Source organism: Triturus cristatus, chromosome 12 (assembly GCF_964204655.1).
Source record: "Triturus cristatus chromosome 12, aTriCri1.1, whole genome shotgun sequence".
NCBI lineage: Eukaryota > Metazoa > Chordata > Amphibia > Caudata > Salamandridae > Triturus > Triturus cristatus.
Window position 1 is genome coordinate 781,351,877 of NC_140595.1, and position 22,853 is coordinate 781,374,729.

Genomic DNA, 22,853 nt, shown 5'->3' on the forward strand with positions numbered 1-22,853 from the left:
AGCCAGGCCCGTTCAGGTTGTAGTTGACTCAGCAAATGTGGGATGATGCTGTTACACAGGTTACATGTGTAATATGAAAACACCGTAAATCTTGCCCAGGCGTGTGAAATGCACGTCAGGCAAACACACCACCTGGGCATTGATGGAGTGGAAGTGTTTCCTGTTGCGAAAGACCTGTTCATTGGCCTGTGGTTGTACCAAAGCAACATGAATGCCATCAATTACTCCAATGACATGGGGTATTTCGTGTAAAACCATAAAAATCACCCTTGATTGCGGCCAAATCTCCATGTTTTGGAAACGTTATATATTGGTCCATGTATCGGGTCAATGCCTGCAACACATCCTGAAGAACATTTGTAAACATAGGCTGGGACATTCCACCTGATGTTGCCACTGTGTATTGGAATATTCCAGTGGCAAAGAAATGCAGTGCTGTCATCACCCTCACGTTAGTGGTTAGTGCTGTTGGATAGGTGTGATGAGGCCGCAAATAAGGTGCCAACTGCTGGCACAATTCATTGGTTGATGCCCTTGTGAGATGGTATTTTTTGATTATGTCTCTCTTTTCCATTGTTTGGAGGTCTGTAAAGGGCCTGTACACAGGAGGCAGTCTTCTGGCTCCTCGTGATACCTATGTGTAGAGTGTAGACACAGTTGGTGTCAGTTCACAATGTACCAAGCAACATGCACTTAAGGACAAACATCAAAGAGTAATTAACCACACAACGCTCCATGTTAGTGAAAAACACATTTCACATTTCAATATTATTATTGTATACATATCCCAGCATACATGTCATTGCTAAACATGTATAAAATGTTTGGTGACACAGCAATGATAGTGCAGTAGTGTAATTTTTCACTAGTGTCAGTTGTTGTTCATGCAAAATCAAACAGGACATACTGCAAAACTCACAAGCCAAGAACACTAGACTTAGGTTTGTTGTATTATTTAGTTCATCTGTACACACATTAGGATCATGTAATGCATAACATCTGGGACACCACATAAATCTAGCATATCACAATGTAATAAATGCACACTAATGACACATGATGGATACATTCATGTTGTCATGTCTGCATTCCACAATTTCATACACAAACCATTTATAATGTAGAAATGTCATATAATGCTGTTGTCCACTTAAGTCTAGCACATAAAGATGTCCTATAAACTCACATATCAGAGCAAAGCATCTGTAGGCTGTTTAATTTTAGAGTGTAGTCATTCCTCTTGGAAGGTAGTATCCAGGACTTCAAATACACACCCCCTTTCCACCTGCACATCACACAGATCGCACACTGGGTCACACTGTCTTGTAATGCAGTAACTAGGTATGATTTTTACTTGAAATGCACCTGAGATGCATATTGACTGATATAAACCATAAAGACCAAAATGGCGTAGGCTTTTTCCTGTTGGGATTAGCCTCCCAATCAGTTTGTCATGTGCCTCTCAAGGTTAGGTCATCATGGGAGTGTGTGCGTTTCAGTTAGGTGCCCCTTTCACAAGAAATATGCTGCATCTAGGCATGGAATATCAGAAACTCACAACACTGTCAAAAGTGTTTGCACCGCAGAACTATGTTTTGAAGGTTGCGTAGGCGGTTCCATCCAAATCAGACACAGCCATAGGACGTTTTTTCTTATGGTGACAGTTGCAGATCTCGGATTGTGTCCGCCACATGTGTAAACGGTCACGGTAAACTCCCGTTAGTTATGTATCAAAGTTACTTGCGGACCGCAGATATTTTTTGAACCGCGCGGTAGGCGTGGTGTCAGTAAGCAATGGAATGCTTACTGACGTGGTCCTATCGCTTTGCCACCTATGAAGTCTAGATATAAGTCTTGCGGTTTCCGAGAGGGTTCACTTGCCTTCACAAGCTGTATTTTTTAGGATCTCCCCATCTCTCTGCTGCTGTCCACATCCATTGGGAGCTACAACGTCTCACTGTACAGGTGCTCTGTGTCGACTCTTATTACTCTAGACCTTTTTGAGAAATGTAGCTCCAAGTGGGACATTTTAAGACCATGTCCTGACTGGACATGTAGAGATCATAGGTCATGCCCTGCTGCCTGGTCTCAGTAAACAGGGGTGGTGGAATACCAAAGGTCCACTGGGGACATGTAAAGCTGGTCTGAACAAACATACTGCCCTACAAGATAGTTGTGGCCCAATGTATTTGAAGGAAGGCCTGCGTGGAAGCAGACTTGGGTGCATGATAGGGATTGAATGGAAGGGAGTCAGATGCTTCAGGCCTGCTTTTGAAATGGGCTGGATTCTTCAAGCTTTTTTAGTACTGACACATATATCATCCCATGCTGCTTACTGTGGTACTGAAAATTCTGGACCCGTGTTATAAACATCGTCGTATCATGACGATTTTGGTATCAGCAGACCGAGAATGATTAGAATACTATGCACAAGCATTTTCGTCATATTCGGGTGACGAAATCACCCTGAAATCAGAGTTTCCGTCCTGAACCCTCGGTTTCCATTTGAACGGCAGCCATTTTGTGATTGCCCTCACATAGGCCAATAACTAAGGCCAAAAACGAGTCTGAAGGACACATGCACCTTTGCTGACTCCTCTGTGACCTGGGCAAGCTGACTCCACTGCCTGAAGCCAAACCTGTTCGGCCAGTTCCTTTCCCAGTGGCCGAATGAGATTAGTATCAAGACACAACATATCATAAAACCTTTCATCACACACAAACCATGCCTAATCTTACACACACCTGTCCCTGTTTCTTTCTTTATGACTTACTTTACGAGGAGGAGGTGCCCGTTTTTATTGGGGGTCCGTCGATATCTGATGAAAGTACCGAGCCTTGCCGGGTAATTGATTGAGGGCTGGACAAACTGAAATATGGGCTTGTCATCATAAATCTGCTTTTTCTTTGTAGTGAAAATATGTGAATGGTCAACTGTAAAATAAGGAATGTTTGCCTAAAGCATAATATTTTGTATAAAAAGAGAAGGCTGGCTTTGTAAGGTTGAGCAGTCTCCTGAGAATATACACCGTGTTGTACTTCTAGGATACCTGTTACTGGTTGCAGCCAATAAATACGATCTTTGACTTCACCAAGAAGACTCTAGATTTCTGTAGTCTGAAACAGGAAGGACTCGAAGTCTTAGGGTGTGTTCCCTGGCACCGCTGGGTTCTGAAAAACCCAGTACTTCATTGCGACTCCCTTGACTTACCTGGCTACCTGCCCTGAGGTAAGGCTGAGATCATGAACATTGGAAGCACTGGTGGATGCCTGCTCTGACCCTGCTAAACTCATCTGGACCCAGGATCTGAGACTGCACGATTGGGCTGATGAGGGAATGACAGGCCAGGCTGAACTATAATGGTCAGTTTAGTGTATTGAATCAAGTAGTAATCTGTCAACAATTAGTGTATCAGATTAAGAAAATTCTAAGATTAATGACGAATCAGGCATAGCTTTTCCAGCCAATAGCGTGGATGTATTGTAAATGCACTTGACAGATCTGCCATATATTTTAACATCATTTTAATGTGGGTTTATATATATTGTTGGTCAATTTACAGATATCCACACTAGATAAAGTGCTTCTTACAAAGCTGGTTCAACAATGGTGGGGAATTTATGGTAAATTGAAGTCACTTCCTGTAATGTGGCTTACTATGACATGACATCTTATGAAATTTATAGGTGGTTCATATATTCTGGTTCTGCCCGGGGCACTCCTAATCCTATGAGCGGCACTGGTGCCAGTGCATGTGTTTCTTTGGACATAATTTTGTGTGAGCATTGATGTTCTGTTGCCAGGACATGTTGCTTTTTGCGCTGTGGTGTACTCATCCATACATTTAGGTACACATACATAGGTTACTTAAAGTAAGTATTACCATTGTGAAATGCCCTAACAAAGGAAATAGGCTTTCAGTTTATGCAAATATTGGTACACCATTGCAGTATTTGTTGAGACACAATGATTCATAGTTTAAGTTTTTTGCATGGATATAATTCAGCTCTTTTCTGCCTTGTACACTTACTATATAAAGGTATTTTTGCTTTGTATCATTGTTAGTGAAATAAGTTCACTATTCTAAACAATAAAGCAGAATGATTCAGATGTGTTAAACAGTTCCTGTAGACAATTGACAATGGTTACGCGAAAAGATCTTAAATAATATAGGAGCAATATTAGTAAATTACAAAAATGTGACTAAATGTTTCCTGAAAAAGTTCCCTACATGCATGAGATAATGATCAAAATTATCCAAAGTTTGAAATCTCTGAAGCAGGTGAAATTTGAAAAATTGGAAAATGTTTAGGGAAAGAAATTCATGATCACTTCTATTTACACATATACCATTAAACTATTGTATATGTCTTTACAGCATCTTCAGGAGCAGGCAAAGGGGACATTGGCCACGTAGGCGAGGAAGTAGCTGGCCACTATGGTTTGGGTGCGGAGACCACAGACACCGAGGGACCCAGCGGCATGAAGGGTGAGGGCAGTGCAACTGAGAACACCAGCTCATCAAAACCATCTTTGGAGGCCTCCACAAGCAGGCAGTCCCTAGTGGTGGCAGACCCAACAGGAATTGTTCCAACTGCATCCTTGTCTGCCCCCAGAGTAGCATCTCTACCCTCCCTCTTTCTCCCCCCTAGTTGGCTGAACCAGACCCCTTAAAAAGGGCTGGAGTCTCCTTCGCCACAGGCACCTCACCCCCTGCAAACACAAACAACATACAGACACTATTGATATCACGATCACCAGCACAACGACAAGCATGAAACCCACAGGCTTCACAACCACCAGCACATCCACGTGTACCACAATCATACCCACAACCACCACCACAAACACCACCATACCCACAGGCACCACAACCACCAGCACACCCACAAGCACCACATCCACAACAACCACCACACCCACATGCACCACCCCATCCACAAGCACCACAACAACACCAACTCCCTCAACAGCACACTCATCCAAATGCAAACCTACACACACAACATTAACCAAAGTCAAATGCAAACACTCACCTGTATACAAAACACCAGAGAAACCACATCCAAACATACACCTTGCCTGTATTCAACCGCAAAACATACAATCACATGCACAACATCAACTACCTCAACAGCACAGCCATCCAAACCAACACCCTCACACACAAACACACCTACAGGCGAAACAACATCCACCAAACACAAATGCACACACCTGAACAGCATTCACCTGTCAAGTAACACACACCCAAACATACACCAGACCCACATGCAACTGCAAAAATAACGTACACACACACATCACCCACTGCAGCTCCCTCTGCCTCCCCAGCCCAATCCTCTCCCACCGATACTGCCCTTGCTCCTCATTCAGATTTTGTATCAGGTCTCTCCTTCAACACTTCCAAACCCAAACCCAACCCTATTAAGAAAGATCCTTGAGGTGCCCGTTCTGTGCCCACAAGCTGCCCCTTCCTGAGGAGGTTCCCCTGTGCCAGTTTCATATGAGGCAAGTTTGCTGTTAGGACATTTGTTTGTTGCTCTATTTCTTTTTTTTTTCTAATAAATTAATTTATGAGAGAAGGATCTGATTTTGTAATAAAACAACTATTTTTATTTCACCAAGTTTTTCCTGACATTATTATTCATTTGCAATTCTTGAATCCTAGAAATATTACTGACTTTGGGCCACATTACGATGTTGGTCGGAAAGCATTCCGACCGACTCAGTGTCGGAATGGTTTCTGACCGACTCGGTTTCGGGGAGTCCGACCGACCGATTATGATGTTTCCGAACACCGTTCGTGTGTCTTTGTAGTAGCACCTCTCGAGTGCGGGAAGCGTAATCCTCCACTGTATTCCCGATCGTCTACGATCCTACAATGGAGGATTACGCTTCCCGCACTCGGGAGGTGCTACTACAGGTACACACGAACATCGATTGTACTTGGATTGTGAACGTAATAGGATTAAGCATACGTGAATACCACATAACACGAGGCATACTTGAAGTTTTGCAGCCCTGAAGAAGTCATAGGGTGACTGTAACCTGAAGATGAAACACTTGTTAGCTGGTGCGAGGCTGTTTTTGATTACCAAAATAAAGCAAAGACTGGATGAAACAAGGAACACGGAGTGACGACCATTCCTTATTTGGACACTTTTTCTGTATGTGCTCAGGGCTTGGGTTCATGTAGACCATTACAACGCATACCAATACAACTCAATTATAATAAACATAAAAATAGTGTTTATCAGCTTCTCATACATTTTTTTTAAAAAAAGTAACACTTCATTTTAAAATAGCTGTAAGAAAACGAAATGTAGAATGAACATCTGCTGTACTTAACAAGTTTAAAAAAAACTGATCAATGTAACGCTGATAGAAAAATAAGCAGATGCATTACATAAATAATTTGTCAGGTGTCCTATCTCTATTTTTACTAAATCTCTGTATTCAGTGACCTAACAAAATGGATGCTGTTCTAAACATGAAAGAAAAAAACATGTTTCTAAACATTACGTATTAAATATAGTTTTTGTCAGAATTAGATTCACAATTAAAAATGCAATCAAAATCATATTTTGTTATAAATTACCATTCACCACACAAACGTATAAATTGAGCCGTCCACCATTTTGTGCTCAGTGGACCACTGACTTCCCTGGTGTCCACACGCATCGGAGCACGCAGAAAAAAAACAGACTGATTGCTTTTGAAAACTGCCACCTACAGATCAAGTCAGTAAAACACATACAATACACACACACACACACACACACACAGATAATACACTAAAACCCCTGAACATTTGGTAATAATATTTTTTTAAATAATCCACAGACTTTTGCCTGACTCTCTACAGGACACTCACAAAAGTAAGTGTATGTTATATAAATCGATTGCTATTAAAAAACACATTTTTAATTATTAAAAAAATAAATATTTAAACTAAATTACTGAGGTGGTATTTAAAATTACTAATGGTAGTATACCAGTGGCCGTCATTCAGAAAATGAGTGCTCAGATTTTACCTCAAGGCAGATGCCGGAAAGTGAAGGCAAACAAAATTACTAATCACACTCCAACAAGAGTTTACCTCAGGAATGGTGTGGGATAGCGGTGGGGGGCTAAAATTGCTATTCCTACTCCGAAAGGTGTTTGCCTCAGGGAAGGTAGTGGGGGAAAAATTACTATTCCTACTACAACAGGTGTTTTCTTTAGAGATGATGCTGTGTGGTGGTGGGGGACAAAATCTATATTCCTACTCCGACAGGTGTTTTCCTCAGGGAAGGTGCTGGATGGTGGTGGGGGATAACATTTATATTTCTACTCAGACATGTGTTTGCCACAGGGGAGGTACTGCATGGTGGCGGGGGGGGGGGGCAACATTACTATTCCTACTCCGACATGTTTACCTCGGGGAAGGTGGTGGATGGTGGTGTAGGGCAGAAATACTATTCCTACTGCAACAGGTGTTTGCCTCAGGGAAGGTACTGGATGGTGGTAGTGGGTTAAAAATACTATTCCTACTCCTATTGGTGTTTGCCTCAGGGAAGGTGCTGGATGGTAGTGGAGGGGTAAAAATACTATTCCTACTCCGATAGGTGTTTGCCTCAGGGAAGGTAGTGGATGGTGGTGGGGGGCAACATTGCTATTTCTACTCCGACAGGAGTTAGCCTTAGGGAAGGTGTTGGATGGTGGTAGGGGGTTAAAAATACTATTCCTATTCCGACAGGTGTTTGCCTCAGGGAAGCTGCTCCGACAGGTGTTTGCCTCAGGGAAGGTGCTGGATGGTGGTGGGAGGTCAAAATAACTATTCCTACTCCAACAGGTGTTTTCCTCAGGGAAGGTGCTGGATGGTGGTGGGGGATAACATTTATATTCCTACTCAGACATGTGTTTGCCACAGGGGAGGTACTGCATGGTGGCGGGGGGGGGGGGAACATTACTATTCCTACTCGGACAGATGTTTACCTCGGGGAAGGTGGTGGATGGTGGTGTAGGGCAGAAATACTATTCCTACTCCAACAGGTGTTTGCCTCAGGGAAGATACTGGATGGTGGTAGTGGGTTAAAAATACTATTCCTACTCCTATTGGTGTTTGCCTCAGGGAAGGTGCTGGATGGTAGTGGAGGGGTAAAAATACTATTCCTACTCCGATAGGTGTTTGCCTCAGGGAAGGTAGTGGATGGTGGTGGGGGGCAACATTGCTATTCCTACTCCGACAGGAGTTAGCCTTAGGGAAGGTGTTGGATGGTGGTAGGGGGTTAAAAATACTATTCCTATTCCGACAGGTGTTTGCCTCAGGGAAGCTGCTCCGACAGGTGTTTGCCTCAGGGAAGGTGCTGGAGAGTCAAAATTACTTTTCCTACTCCGACAGGTGTTTGCCTCAGGGAAGGTGCTGGATGGTGGTGGGAGGTCAAAATAACTATTCCTACTCCAACAGGTGTTTGCCTCTGGAAAGGTGCTGGATGGTGGTGGGGGGCAAAATTACTATTCCTTCTCTGACAGGTGTTTACCTCAGGGACGGTGCTGGATGGTGATGGTGAACAAAATTACAGTTCCTACTCCAATAAGTGTGTGCCTCAGGGAAGGTGCTGGATGGTGGAGGAGGCAAAATGACTGTTCGTACTCCAACAGGTGTTTGCCTCAGGGAAGGTGCCGGATGGTGGTGGGGGACTAAACTTACTATTCATACTCCAGGTGTTCGTCTCAGAGAAGGTGCTGGATGGTGGGGGGGAATCCAAATTACTCTCCCTACTCCGACAAGTGTTTACCTCAATGAATTGGCTGGATGGTGGTGGGGAATATATATTCAATATATTCAACTGTACTTAAGTGAAAATAAAGAAACATGAACAGGAAATAATACTCCCATTTTCTTTTCTTTACCAGAACTGCAAATTTTTACATTTGAAATAAAAGGATCGAAACTCACAGCACAACACAATACAAAAGATCTAAAGAGTTAATGAACATTAAAATAGCTCAACAGGTAAAAATGTTACACAAGAAACTGTTCAATTCCATAAAGTATTAGAATCTGCATCAATATAAGAATAGAAATGTAAAATAACTCCAAAATCAATCTTACTACACAAAGAAGAAAATATATCTGAGTAAATGGAGTATGTAAGATCTAACCAGAGAAAAAGACATTATCTCTTTTATAGGTCTAATGCAAACCATCCATCCGCTGAAAAAGAAGTGAAAAAAATAATTCACAGCCATGTCTTCTTTACATTTCTCTACAGATCAACCCATATCACACCACCAGCGTGGTAGAACACATACTAAAAAAAAATCATCTCTATCAGAATTTGCTGATCACGCATCAGGCCAACCCATTGAAGGTAAAATGTAATTAAATCACAGTTATCATGGGGCGTGGCCGAGCGGTCCGACATGGAGGACGTGCTTTACCGTCTCTCCCTGTAGCCCACCAGTTATCCTCCATTAATCCTGCCATCCCGTAGTCACTACACTACGCTGAGCATCAGGGAGACGTGGCGCAGCTGGGAGACATCGGTGCTGTCGTTTCTGGGTGCTGCTCCCGCCTTGGTGCGGACATCCTGATCTATGGGCATGGGCCCGGAAGCCGGCCTGCGTGCATCCAGCGCCCGGACGACGGCCCAGCCCCTGCGAGCTGTGTACTGGTGCGGGCTGTGCGCGCCTCTAGGCTTGCCCTGAGGCAGCCCCAATCGCAGATGTGGGTGACTGCGGCCCGGAGATCCTGCTGTGCTCCGTCTGTGTGTTAAGCGGGCCATGGCTCACTGGGGACGGCCTACTCTGAGGCTGCGAGGGCCGCCGGGCGCGGCTCTTTCCTCGCCACTGCCAGGCTGAGCACGGGGAGCGCTTGCGCTACGTCAGCGGTCAGATCGGACGCGAGTCAGTTGCCCCGTTTTTCATTTCCGGATGCGGATTCTGGAATCGCAGACTTACCTCGGGCAGCCGAGTCAGCTGTGGAACGTGCTGCGGTAAGCGAGGATGTGCGAGGCCCCCCTCCCGCCTTCCATCTTCTCGCCTGCGGTGGGGCCCTGAGCAAGCGACCTGCTGCCTTTAGGCCCACCCACCTTGCCCGGCGTGGACTGAATGCCGCCCTACAGGCCCTGGCTGGGACTGCAGATCTCTCAACGGTGGTGAGTGGCCCTCTAAATCCCCGGGGGCTGTCCTGATAGTGCCCTCTGCGAGTCAATACCGTGGTGGTGGCTCGGGTTGGAGCGTTTGTGTGGTCTGGGGCCAGCGCTTCTCTGGTGGGGCTCTGGTGATTGCCCTGGGCCTCGTGTTTCCTCTGCTGATGTCCCTTCCTTCCAGGTGACCGGGGTGCCTCTCGGTTGGTGTGCTGCCCCGGGGACTCCTGGCCTATGTGTTTGATGGCCCCCCTGGGGCTGGAGGGCACCACCGCCCTACGTTTTGTTGTGTGCCCCACAGACTTGCTCACCCGCTTGGACGAGGCTGACTCTGTCTCGGAGCCTGCTGCACGACTGAGGATTGGGGACATCCGCTAGGAGGGGTGAGGGGTCACCACCTACAGAAGCGGCCTGGCTAGGTCCTGGTGCGGTTTGTGGGTGTCGGACCCCACCCCTGGTCGCTACTCCTGGCTGCCCTGGGATATTCTCCTGCGCTTCAAGTTGAGATCTGGAGACCTACTGACACATCAGCTGTTCTGAACTGGCATCCTTAATTCTCTCCCCTCCGCCTGCATGATGACCAAGGATAAGCCTACCGGGGCCACGTCCAAGCAGTCAACCATGGATAAATACACAGGGGCGGCTGCCCAGCTACCGGGTCCTGAGACGGCCGCAGTGCCTATCCCTGACAACGCCGCACTCCTGGCAGCTATTACACAGTCGAGAGATGTCCTGGAGGCTAAAATTGTCGCAGTGGGGTCCGATGTCATGCTACTTTGCCAGGACCTGTGCAACGCAGTTCAACGAATTACTGAAGCAGAAACGCGAATCTCCGCGATGGAGGATACCATGACCACCCTTCAAAAGAAGGTGTCTAAACTGGAGTCGTTGACGCGCGGCCTGGCGGCTAGAGCGGAAGACGCGGAGGATCGAGCTCGACGAAACAACCTCCACTTCGTGGGCTTTCCGGAGGGCTGTGAGATCAACGATACTGCGGCTTTCCTAAGCAAATGGCTTACGGAGTGGCTTTCGGGTGACACCCTTTCTTCGTGCTTCATCATCGAATGGGCGCATTGTGTGTTGCAGCAGAAGCCGCCCCAGGGGCACGTCCCCGTCCGCTGATCACCCGCTTTCTCAACTACAGAGACAGGGATATGATTATCCAACAGGCTCGGCTCAAAGGAGTCCTTACATATGCCTCCCAGCCCATCATGATCTTCCCTGACTACACTAAACTGGTTCAACAGCGGCGGGAGTCATTCACCGAGGCCAAGACCCGCCTACGCGGCATGAAAATTCAATACTCCTTGCCATTCCCGGCCCGTCTCTGTGTCTCATACAACTTGGGGGGTTTGGGTTTTGGGGAAATGTTAGAACTGGGTTCTCTAGTTGGCAGAGGTAGGTATCTTTGACCAAATAGGGACCCTTGCTTCTAGTCAGGGTAAAGGGCTACAATTCTAAAATAACCCCTGCTCACCCCCTTGGTAGCTTGGCATGAGCAGACAGGCTTATCTCAGAGGCAGTGTGTAAAGCATTTGTGAACACATACAGTAATACAGTGAAAACACTACAAATGGACACCACACCAGTTTAGAAAAATAAGTAATCTTTACTAGACTTAACACAAGACCAAACGACAAGAATCCAGAAAACTGTAATCCAAAATAGACTTTAAAATGGTAGAAAACAGCTTAGTTTAATGTAGATGGTAAATGCGACACTTTACTCTCAAAGTACCTTAGAAGGGTCACGCAAACAAACAATAGGGTCGCAGGGAAGTTGATGCGCCATTCCTTACACTCAGGGGAGTGGATGCGTTGGTTCCTTACTGCAGTGCACGGGAGGTGATGCGTCGCTTCCTTACGGTGTGGGGAGTTGATGTGTCATTTCTTACTGCAGCCCGGTGACGATGCGACAAGATGGCACCTCGATGCGATGTGACGATTCGGTGCAATGTGACAAAATGGCGTCTTCATGAGATGCGACAACGTTGGATGCGATGCATGCATGCCCGGCGGCCGTGCAGCAAACTCGGTAACTTCTGAGCCGCGACAGGCCCTGCAACACGCTTCTCCGGTGATGCGACGGCGGCGACACGCTTCTCCGGTGATGCGACACGCTTCGTTGATGATGCGATGGCGAACTGCTGCGGCGGCGGCACACTTCTTCGGCAATGCAACGGCAACTGCTGAGGTGGCAACACGCTTCTCCTCATTGCGTCGCGCTTCCAGCTCCCAGCGACATGCAGTCTTCTCAGAGGGCCCAAACAACAGTAGGCACCTCTCTGCAGGTAGAATTCCCAGCAAGGGAATTCAGGGGAGCTGGTGGTGAAGTCTTGCATCCCTGAGACTTCAGGCAAGCACATTTCAAGCCCTTGGAGATTCTTCCTCAAGATTGCAAAAGTACACACAAAGTTCCTTTTCTCCTTTCCTTGGCAATGAAGTAACCACTGCAGGCCAACCCCAACAGCACAGCACAGGAGCAGTCTCCTCCTTCAGCTTCCTTGGCTCTTCTCATTGGCAAAGGGTCGTCTTGATTCCCAGAAGTGTTCTAAAGTTCTGGGGTCTGGGTCCCCCTTTTTATACATACAAATCCTTTGTCTCTGAAGGCAGAGAGTTCTGTACCTAGTCCAAACCAGTTCTGGGTGCATTCTGCCAGTGCACAACTTCTTCCTTTGTCAGTGTGGGCCAGGGTCATCAGACGCACCACAGGAGGTGGAGCCAGCATTGTGGAAGGCAGGCAGAGCCCTATTCAGGCCCAGGTGCTACTCCTCCCATCACTCCCAATGCAGATAGGTCTATTCAGCCTTGTGCTGACTCACCCTGCCTCCTGGAGCCACCCCAGCCCCTGTCACTCACAAACCAGACATGGAATACACAACCTAGCAGAGGCAGGCTGGATGGTTAGGCAAGAAACGACCTACTTTCTAAAAGTGTTATTTTCCAACACAGAATGTAAAAACCACCTCCACTAAAAGATGTATTTTATCATTCTGAGTTCAGGCATACTAAACTCGATTTTCTACCCAGTTCCCTGAGTCAGTTAAGATTATAAGATGTTATAATCAAACTGCCAATTCTGGCCTATGGGAACAGGTAGCCTTGCAATAGTGAAAAACGAAATTGGCTGTAATTCACTATCAGGACATGCCACACACATCAGGGCATGTCCTACCTTTTACATACAATATACCCTGCCCATGGGGGTACCTTGGGCCTACCTTAGGGGTGACTAACTTGTAGAAAAGGGAAGGTTTAGGGACTGGCAAGTGTGTGAACTTGCCAAGTCGACATGGCAGCCCCAGGCTGCACACAGGCTCTGCAATGGCAGGCCTGAGTCACATTTTACAAGCTGCTTCTGTGGGTGGCACAACCAGTGCTGCAAGCCCACCAGCAGCATTTGATTTACAGGCCCTGGGCACACATGCTGCACTGTACTAGAGTCTGACGAGTAAATCAAATAGGCCAATCATGGAGTCGCTAATCCATTACAACAATTTACAATAAGGAGCACTTGCACATTGGCACTGAATAGCAGTGACAAAGTGCCCAAAGCATCTAGACCAGCAAAACACATTGCAAAAATACAGGAGGCAACAGCAAAAAATGTAAGGGAGACCCACGCCAATGGTGACAGGTCTAACATGTGTACCCTCCAGCTGAAATGTGGGGAGAACTACCCACCCCTTGGGAGTTCTCTTCACTAAGGCGGACAAATCTGGACAGACCATCAGCATTGGCGTGTTCTGTACCAGGGGGTGTTCCATCGTGAAGTCGATCCCCTGTAGAGAAATGGACCACCTCAACAGCTTTGGATTCACACCCCTCATCTGCATCAACCATCTGAGGGGACTGTGGTCTGTCTGAACCTAGAAGTGAGTCCCAAACAAGTATGGTCTCAACTTCTTCAGTGCCCAGACCACAGCAAATGCCTCACGCTCAAAAGCACTCCACCTCTGTTCCCGTGGAAGTAACCTCCTACTGATGAAGGCTACAGGTTGGTCTAGGCCCTCCTCATTTATCTGTGAAAGAACAGCCACCACACCATGCTCTGAAGCGTCTGTCTGTACAATGAACTCTTTAGAGATGTTGGGCGCCTGAAGCACGGGCGCCGTGCACATGGCAGTCTTCAGGGCATCAAAAGCTGTCTGACAGGTGTCAGCCCAGTTCACATTTTTGGGCTGCTTCCTGGAAGTCAGCTCTGTCAAGGGTCCAACAATGCTGCCATACCCCTTGACAAACCTCCTATAGCACCCAGTGAGTCCTAAAAAGGCTCTCACCTCTGTCTGGGTCTTGGGGGCGTCCCAAGCCAGGATGGTCTCAATCTTGAGCTGTAGGGCTGCCACCTGGCAGCTCCCAACCTGGTGTCCCAAGTACACCACAGAACCCTGCCCGGTCTGGCACTTACTCGCCTTGATTGTGAGGCCTATTCTCCGCAGCGCCATCAACACTTCCCAGAGGTGGCGCTGATGTTCTTCCCGACTGGCGCTGAACACTGCAATATCATCCACGTAGGCGGCACTGAAATCTTCCAGTCTAGCCAACACCTGGTTGACCAACCTCTGAAATGTGGCAGGGGCATTCTTCATCCCAAAGGGCATAACTCGGAATTGGTAGTGACTATCTGGTGTGGAGAATGCTGACCTCTCTTTTGCCCCATCAGTTAAGACGATCTGCCAGTACCCAGACGTTAGATCAAATGTGCTGATGTACCGGGTAGCCCCTAACCGATCAATGAGCTCATCAGTTCTGGGGATGGGGTGCGCGTCAGTCCTGGTGACTGAATTGAGCCCTCGGTAGTCCACACAGAACCGGAGTTCTGGTGTGGCACCCGGTGCGGCAGCCTTTGGGACCAAGACCATTGGGCTGGCCCAAGGACTGTTAGAGGACTCAATCACCCCTAATGCAAGCATCTTGGAGACTTCCTCCCTGATGCAAGCTCTCACCCTGTCAGTCACTCTGTAAGTTTTGTGCTTAACAGGAGGACTGTCCCCAGTGTCTACATCATGGACACACCAATCAGTGACACTTGGAATCAGGGAGAACAGATCGTAAAACTGTCCCAACAACTGACAACAGTCATTCTACTGCTCAGGGGTCAGGGTGGAAGAGAGGTTTACATCATCCACTGACCCATCTTGCTCTGTTGCAGACAGGAGATCTCGAAGAGGCTCAGTCTCCTCCTCCATTCCATCATCTGTCGCTAGGAGCATGCCCACTTCAGACCTCTCTAAGTGGGGCTTCAGGCGGTTGACATGTACGACCCACAAAGGGTTCCTTGGAGACCGCAAGTCCACCAAGTAGGGGACATCACTCTTACGCTCCACCACCTCAAATAGTCCGGTCCACTTATCCTGGAGCTCACAGGGCTCCACAGGGGCCATGACCCAAACATTCTGACCAGGCTGAAGCTCAATCAGAGTGGCATTCTGATCATACCACCGCTTCATCTCTTCCTGGCTGGCTTCCAGATTCGTCTGGGCGAGTAGCCTAAAATGTCGGGCTTGGTTTCTGAAGGCCAGCATGTACCTATATACATCCTGGGGAGGTTTCCTGGGAGCTTTCTCCCAGCCTTCCTTTACCAAACTCAGAGGTCCTCTTACAGGGTGACCATAGAGCAGTTTAGTGGGGCTGAACCCTAACGAATTATGTGGCACCTCTCTGTAAGCAAAGAGAAGGCATGGCAAGAGGATGTCCCACTTTTGCCTCATAGGTTCCTCATGACCCAGAATCATGCCTTTGAGGATCCGGTTGAATCTCTCAACCAGCCCATTACCTTGGGGTGGTAAGGAGTGGTGAAATTATATGTTACCCCACACTCCTGCCACAGGGACTTCATATACTTGGAAATGAAGTTTGTATCACAGTCTGACACCACCTCTCTGGGGAACCCCATGCGGAAGAAAATCCCCGTCAACGCACGACCCACCACGGGGGACGTCTCCGACCGGAGAGGGGTGGCTTCCAGGTACCAGGTGGCATGGTCTACCAAGACCAGGATGAACCTGTTGCCCATGGCTGTCTTGGGATCCAGAGGCCCCGCAATATCAATGCCCACCCTTTCAAAGGGGATGCTGACCACAGGGAATGGCTGGAGAGGAGCCTTGTGCTTCCTCCCACTCTTTCCACTTTCCTGGCAAGTCTGACAGGTCCTGCAATGAGTATGTGAACTCTTGCGCATTTGGGGCCAATAAAAGTGAGTGACAAGCCTTTCAAAGGTCTTGTCCTTCCCCAAATGTCCTGCTAAAGGTACATCATGAGCCAAACCCAGTAGGAAGGCTCTGAGGCGCTAGGGTACCACCAGCACACGGGATTACCCAGCCTCAGCAACCTTAGGCTCGCTATACAGGAGACCATTCTTCTAGTAGATCCAATGTGATCCAGACTGATCACCTGCTGCCTGGTTTGTGGCCTTTTGCCGCAAATCCACAAGAGAAGGGCACTTGTTCTGCTCCTCACAGAACTCTTCACTGGAGGGTCCTCCTTCCTGCTGCCAATGGGTCAGCTCAGGCAGGTCCCCCAGTTCAGCTACCGGCTCCCCTGTAGGTTCCAGGGCATCCCCCTCAAGGTTTGCCTCCTCCTGGACCGTGAGAACTATGGGGGCGGGATTCCTGCGCCCTGGCCTCTTCTCTTTAAGTCAGGCACCTTGGCCACTCTTTCAGGCTCCAGGTCCTCTTGAACATCCTTACTGGCTGCCATGGACTGTGTGGTCACACGCCCACTCAGGCAGGCCCAACATCTCAAAATGAGCACTTTGCTCCTCCTTAGCCCACGGGGACCTCTCCAAATCGTTACCCAACAGACAGTCAACAGGCATGGCGGGCCTCACAGCTACTTGAAGAGTACCAGAGACCCCCCCACTCAAAAGGAACCTGAGCCACCTTGCCGTGGCTCTCTGTGTTGTCAGCGGCAACAACTGGGTAAAATGCATCAGGGACCACCTGCTCTTCAGACACCAGCCGACAACTGACAGCTGTCACACTGGCTCCGGAGTCTCTAAGAGCCTCAACTCTATGACCATTGATGGTCACCCACTGCCTGTACTTTTCATTGTTATCAGGCTGCTGGGTCCTGGGGACCACCTCACAGTCTCCTAAAGAGACTAGGGACATCTCTGCGGACCCCCACCCACCTTGGGCACCCATCTCCTCCCCCAGGGCAACACTAGCCATCTGCCGGGGTGGTGCACGGGCCGGTGCGTTGCGATCCCTCAGGGGACACTGAGGATCATACCAACGGTGGCCCACCTGCTTACACTCAAAGCAGGTAAGGAGTCCCCTGTGAACAGGTTTACCTGTCGGGGCTCTGACTTCTTCTCATGGGGAGGCTTACCCTTACCTTGGTTCCCTTGGGAATTACTTTGGGGCCCTTTCTGGAACTTCCTCTGTTTACCCTTGCCCTCCCCCCCCCACTCTTCCGCTGGGGACCCTGCCCACCTTTGGCGGAGTCTCCCACATGACCCTTGTGGACCCAGGTGCTCACCGAGCGGTCTGCCTCCTCAGCAAGCTTCCTAGGGTTAGTCAGCTTGCTATCAATAAGATGCTGGCGTAGCTCTGGAAAACAATTACTAGCCAAGTGCTCCCACGCAAACAAATCATAGAGCCCCTGATAATCATTCCCTTTGCTACCCTTCACCCAACCATCCATTGCTCTGCAAAAAAAGTCACATATTCCACCCAAGTGCTAGACTCCAGTTTCCTACAATTCCTAAACCTTTGTCTATAAAGCTCAGGGGTCAACCCATACCTGGTCATTAAGGCTTCCTTCATATGCACATAAGAATTCTGCTCCTCAGAAGGCAATTCCAATAAGGTATCCCCACCCATCACAGTGGAACCGCCCCCACAACCCTGCTCCCCAATCCTTCTCAGGGACCCGGTGGGAGGTCATAGCTACCTCATAGGCCTTGAACCATTGCCCAATATCTTCATTCTTATGAAACTCCTTAATAACATCCTTGGGAATAAACACTCTTGTCTCTACAGGCATGGACAGTGCGCTGCCACCAGAGGGAGAAATTTCTAAACTCTTAGCTTTCAATTCCAATTCCGTCAACATTCTCTCATGTTCCAAATGCATTATTTTTTCCTCCAAGGCAAACTTCTTATTCTCCAACTCCATCTGCCCACCTATTTTGAGCTTGGCCAGCTCCATCTGATGCATTCTATCTCTCTCTGTCCTCCAACTCTCTTGGGGACAGGTCATTTGAAGAGACACTGCTGCCTGCTCTGGAAGGCACCTTCCTCCCATCCAGGCCCACTGGCCCTCTTGTTGACCATCTAAATTCTCTACCTCCTCCCTAGGCTCTTCAGGATGCTCAGTGGCATTCCTAGATTCTACCCAGGCCTTCAGTGCCTTCTGGTATTCCTCTTTCTTGGTGAGGCCTTTCATAGAGACTTTAAATTTCCTGCAAGCAGCTTTGAGGTAAGACACAGTGTAAGTGTCAATCCTATCTTCTTCAAAATCAATGTCAACAGATGCAATGAATGCTGCTTTGCTCATGGTGAAAAACAGTTGGTAGTTCTCAAAAAGCAAAAAGTTCCAAGGAAAATTCTACCAAAAAGTATGTTGTCGCGCTATGGTCTGCACTCACTAGTAGTGTACACCAATCACTGTATATGAATCACAAATGCAAGTCCAAATCCTCACCGCTGACCACCAATGTTAGAACTGGGGGTCTCTAGTTGGCAGAGGTAGGTACCTTTGACCAAATAGAGACCCATGCTTCTAGTCAGGGTAAGGGGCTACACTTATAAAATAACCCCTGCTCACCCTTGGTAGCTTGGCACGAGCAGACAGGCTTATCTCAGAGGCAGTGTGTAAAGCATTTGTGAACACATACAGTAATACAGTGAAAACACTACAAATGGACACCACACCAGTTTAGAAAAATAAATAATCTTTACTAGTCTTAACACAAGACCAAACGACAAGAATCCGCAATACTGTAATCAAAAATAGACTTGAAAATGGCTTAGTTCAATGTAGATGGTAAATGCAACACTTTACTCTCAAAGCACCTTAGCTGGGTCACGCAAACAAATAAAAGGGTCGCTGGGAAGTTGATGCGCCGTTCCTTACACTCAGGGGAGTGGATGCGTTGGTTCCTTACTGCAGCACAGGGGAGGTGATGTGTTGCTTCCTTACTGTGTGGGGAGTTGATGCATCGTTTCTTACTGCGGCCCGGTGACGATGCGACAAGATGTCGCCTCGATGCGATGCTACGATCTGGTACGATGCGTCAAAATTGCATCTTGATGCGATGCGACAACGTTGGATGCAATGCGTGCACCCCCGACACCCGTGCGGCGAACTCGGTAACTTCTGAGCCGCGACAGGCCCTGTGACACGCTTCTCCGGTGATGCGATGGCAACCTCTGCGGCGGCGACACGCTTCTCTGGTGATGTGACACGCTTCGTCGATGATGCGACGGCAAACAGCTTCGGCGGCACGCTTTTATGGCTATGCGGCTGCATCTGCTGCGGCGGCGACAAGCTTCTCCTAGTTGCTTCGCTCTTCCAGCTCCCAGTGACACGCAGTCTCCTGAGAGGGCCGAAACAACAATAGGCACCTATCTGCAGGTAGAATTCCCAGCAAGGGAATTCAGGGGAGCTGGTGGTGAAGTCTTGTATCCCTGAGAGTTCAGGCAGGAGGCAAGCACAATTCAAGCCCTTGGAGATTATTCTTCAAGATTGCAAAAGTACACACAAAGTTCCTTTTCTCCTTTCCTTGGCAATAAATTAACCACTGCAGGCCAACCCCAACAGCACAGCACAGGGGCAGTCTCCTCCTTCAGCTTCCTTGGTTCTTCACCTTGGCAAAGGGTAGTCTTGATTCCCAGAAGGGATCTAAATTTCTGGGGTCTGGGTCCCCCTTTTTATACACACAAATCCTTTGTCTCTGAAGGCAGAGAGTGTCTGTACCTAGTCCAAACCAGTTCTGGGTGCATTCTGCCAGTGCACAACTTCTTCCTTTGTCAGTGTGGGCCAGGGTCATCAGACGCACCACAGGTGGTGGAGCCAGCATTGTGGAAGGCAGGCAGAGCCCTATTCAGGCCCAGGTGCTACTCCTCCCCTCACTCCCAATGCAGATAGGTCTATTCAGCCTAGTGCTGACTCGCCCTGCCTCCTGGAGCCACCCCAGCCCTTGTCACTCACAAACCAGACATGGAATACACAACCTAGCAGAGGCAGGCTGGATGGTTAGGCAAGAAAATACCTACTTTCTAAAAGTGGTATTTTCCAACACAGAATGTAAAATCCACCTCCACTAAAAGATGTATTTTATCATTCTGAGTTCAGGCATACTAAACTATAATTTCTACCTAGTTCCCTGAGTCAGTTAGGATTATAAGATGTTATAATCAAACTGCCCATTCTGGCCTATGGGAACAGGTAGCCTTGCAATAGTGAAAAACGAAATTGGCTGTAATTCACTATCAGGACATGCCACACACATCAGGGCATGTCCTACCTTTTACATACAATACACCCTGCCCATGGGGGTACCTTGGGCCTACCTTAGGGGTGACTAACATGTAGAAAAGGGAAGGTTTAGGGACTGGCAAGTGTGTGCACTTGCCAAGTCGACATGGCAGCCCCCGGCTGCACACAGGCTCTGCAATGGCAGGCCTGAGTCACATTTTATAAGCTGCTTTTGTGGGTGGCAAACCAGTGCTGCAAGCACACCAGCAGCATTTGATTTACAGGACCGGGCACACATGCTGCACTGTACTAGGGTCTCACACGTAAATCAAATAAGCCAATCATGGAGTCACCAATCCATTACAACAATTTACAATAGGGAGCACTTGCACTTTGGCACTGAATAGCAGTGGCAAAGTGCCCAAAGCATCTAGACCAGCAAAACACATAGCAAAAATACAGGAGGCAACAGCAAAAAATGGAAGGGAGACCCACGCCAATGATGCCAGGTCTAACAGGAAACATATGTTTTCTGTTTATGTCACAGTGCTATACATCCTTCTTAGGCTCCGCGCGCACTATACCTGCTTGCTGGTCCAGTTACGTGACATACACCCGACATGACAGATGTTCAGACTAGACGCTAAACCGTTATTAGTTGGAATGTTTTTGGCTTACTAGATAAGATTAAGAGAGGTGCGGTGCTCTGCCAGGCTAAGCAACATGAGGCAGATATCCTAATGCTGCAGGAGACACACCTACTAGGTAATAAGACGCCCTGCCTAGCGCGCCTCGGTTCGCTCAGACCTACCACTCGGGATTCACTAACACTAGGGCCTCGCGGGGAATGGCGATATTCATCCACCGCAGACTGCCATTTGTTCATGACCGGTCCTGGTTTGATTCTCAGGGCAGGTACTTGGCGGTGTCCGGCACGCTATATGGTGAAGGTCTCACTCTGATCTGTGTGTATGGCCCCCCTCCTTTTTCGCCGTCCTTGGTGGAACGGATTGCTTACCTTTGGGCTGAGATTCCACAGGGTCTATTGTTGGCTGGGGGAGGCTGGAACGATGTTATGCATCTCCCCATGGACAGATGGCGCAGGGCAGCAGGCTGACATGCACGAGTCAAAACTCCACACGCTGACATAGGGATTGGGATGGATAGATATCTGGCGACATATGCACTCTACGGGAAAAGCATACACATACTTTTCAACTGCACACCACTCCTTTTCACGCCTCGATTATATATTCATATCTGCTCATCATACTCATAATCTCCAGACGACAGAGATTTTGCTCAGAGGCTTGTCCAATCATTCTCCGCTTGCACTGGTGGTGTTTCGGTTTGCACCATTCCCTGCCCCGCTGGTGCCTCTCGACATGGCTGCTACAGGACGATCCCTATCACCAACAAATGTTTACAGCCCTTACTGACTACTTTACACACAATGTTGGTACAGTGGACTCCCCAGGAGGCCATGAAACCAACGTTGCGGGGAGTAGACATCGCCTTCTGTACCGCGCGGCGTAGACAGTTACGCGAGAGGCTAGTCCGTACTGAGGCACAGATTCTGGACCTGGAACGAAGGGGCTGGGAAGCCGATGGCGCGGCGGCTCGCCACCAACTCCCCATAGCCCAACGGCTCTACGCCAGTGACCTCCTGGACGAAGCCAAACTGTACTGGGTTGCTACGCACAGCCGCATTTACCAGTGGGTTGACAAATCTAGCGCCCTATTGCATTGTCTGTGCCAAAAGACGCTTCTACCGGTGACCATTCCTGCAATCAGAGGACCGTCGGGTGAGGTGCTCACAGATCCGGCCTACATTGCGACCAGCTTTGACATATATTACACAAATCTTTACCCTCTCAGCGGCCACCGTCGACTGTTTCTTGGCTGACTTGCCCTGCAGTCCCTGCCAGGCTCAGTGTGTGATGACTTAGATGCCCCACTCACTGTAGAGTAAGTCCAAAGCGCACTTGCAGATATGCGCCCGGGCAATGCGCCGGTTCCCAGTGGTTTTCCGTGGAGGACGTCTGTTTACTGGCAGACTGGCATCATGCCGAGATAGTAGTCTTCCCTAAGCTGGGCAGGCCCCCAGAGCTGCACGCGTCGTAAAGACCTATTTCTTTACTCAATATCGAGGCCAAACTCCGGGCCAAAATTATTGACAATCGTATAGTCCCACATATCACTACCCTGGTCCATCCTGACCAGGCTGGTTTTATGCCCAACCGCGCCACCCGTCAAAATATTAGTCGCGCGCATAATGCGATTGCCGCCGTT

The 22,853-nt window shown here is 48.4% G+C and overlaps 1 protein-coding gene across 3 annotated transcripts in view; it reads right to left on the minus strand.

The window, feature by feature from the left end:
- The window catches only part of LOC146782821 (uncharacterized), a 271,182-nt gene that overhangs the window by 1,424 nt on the left and 246,905 nt on the right, over positions 1-22,853 (minus strand). The window lies entirely within an intron of this gene.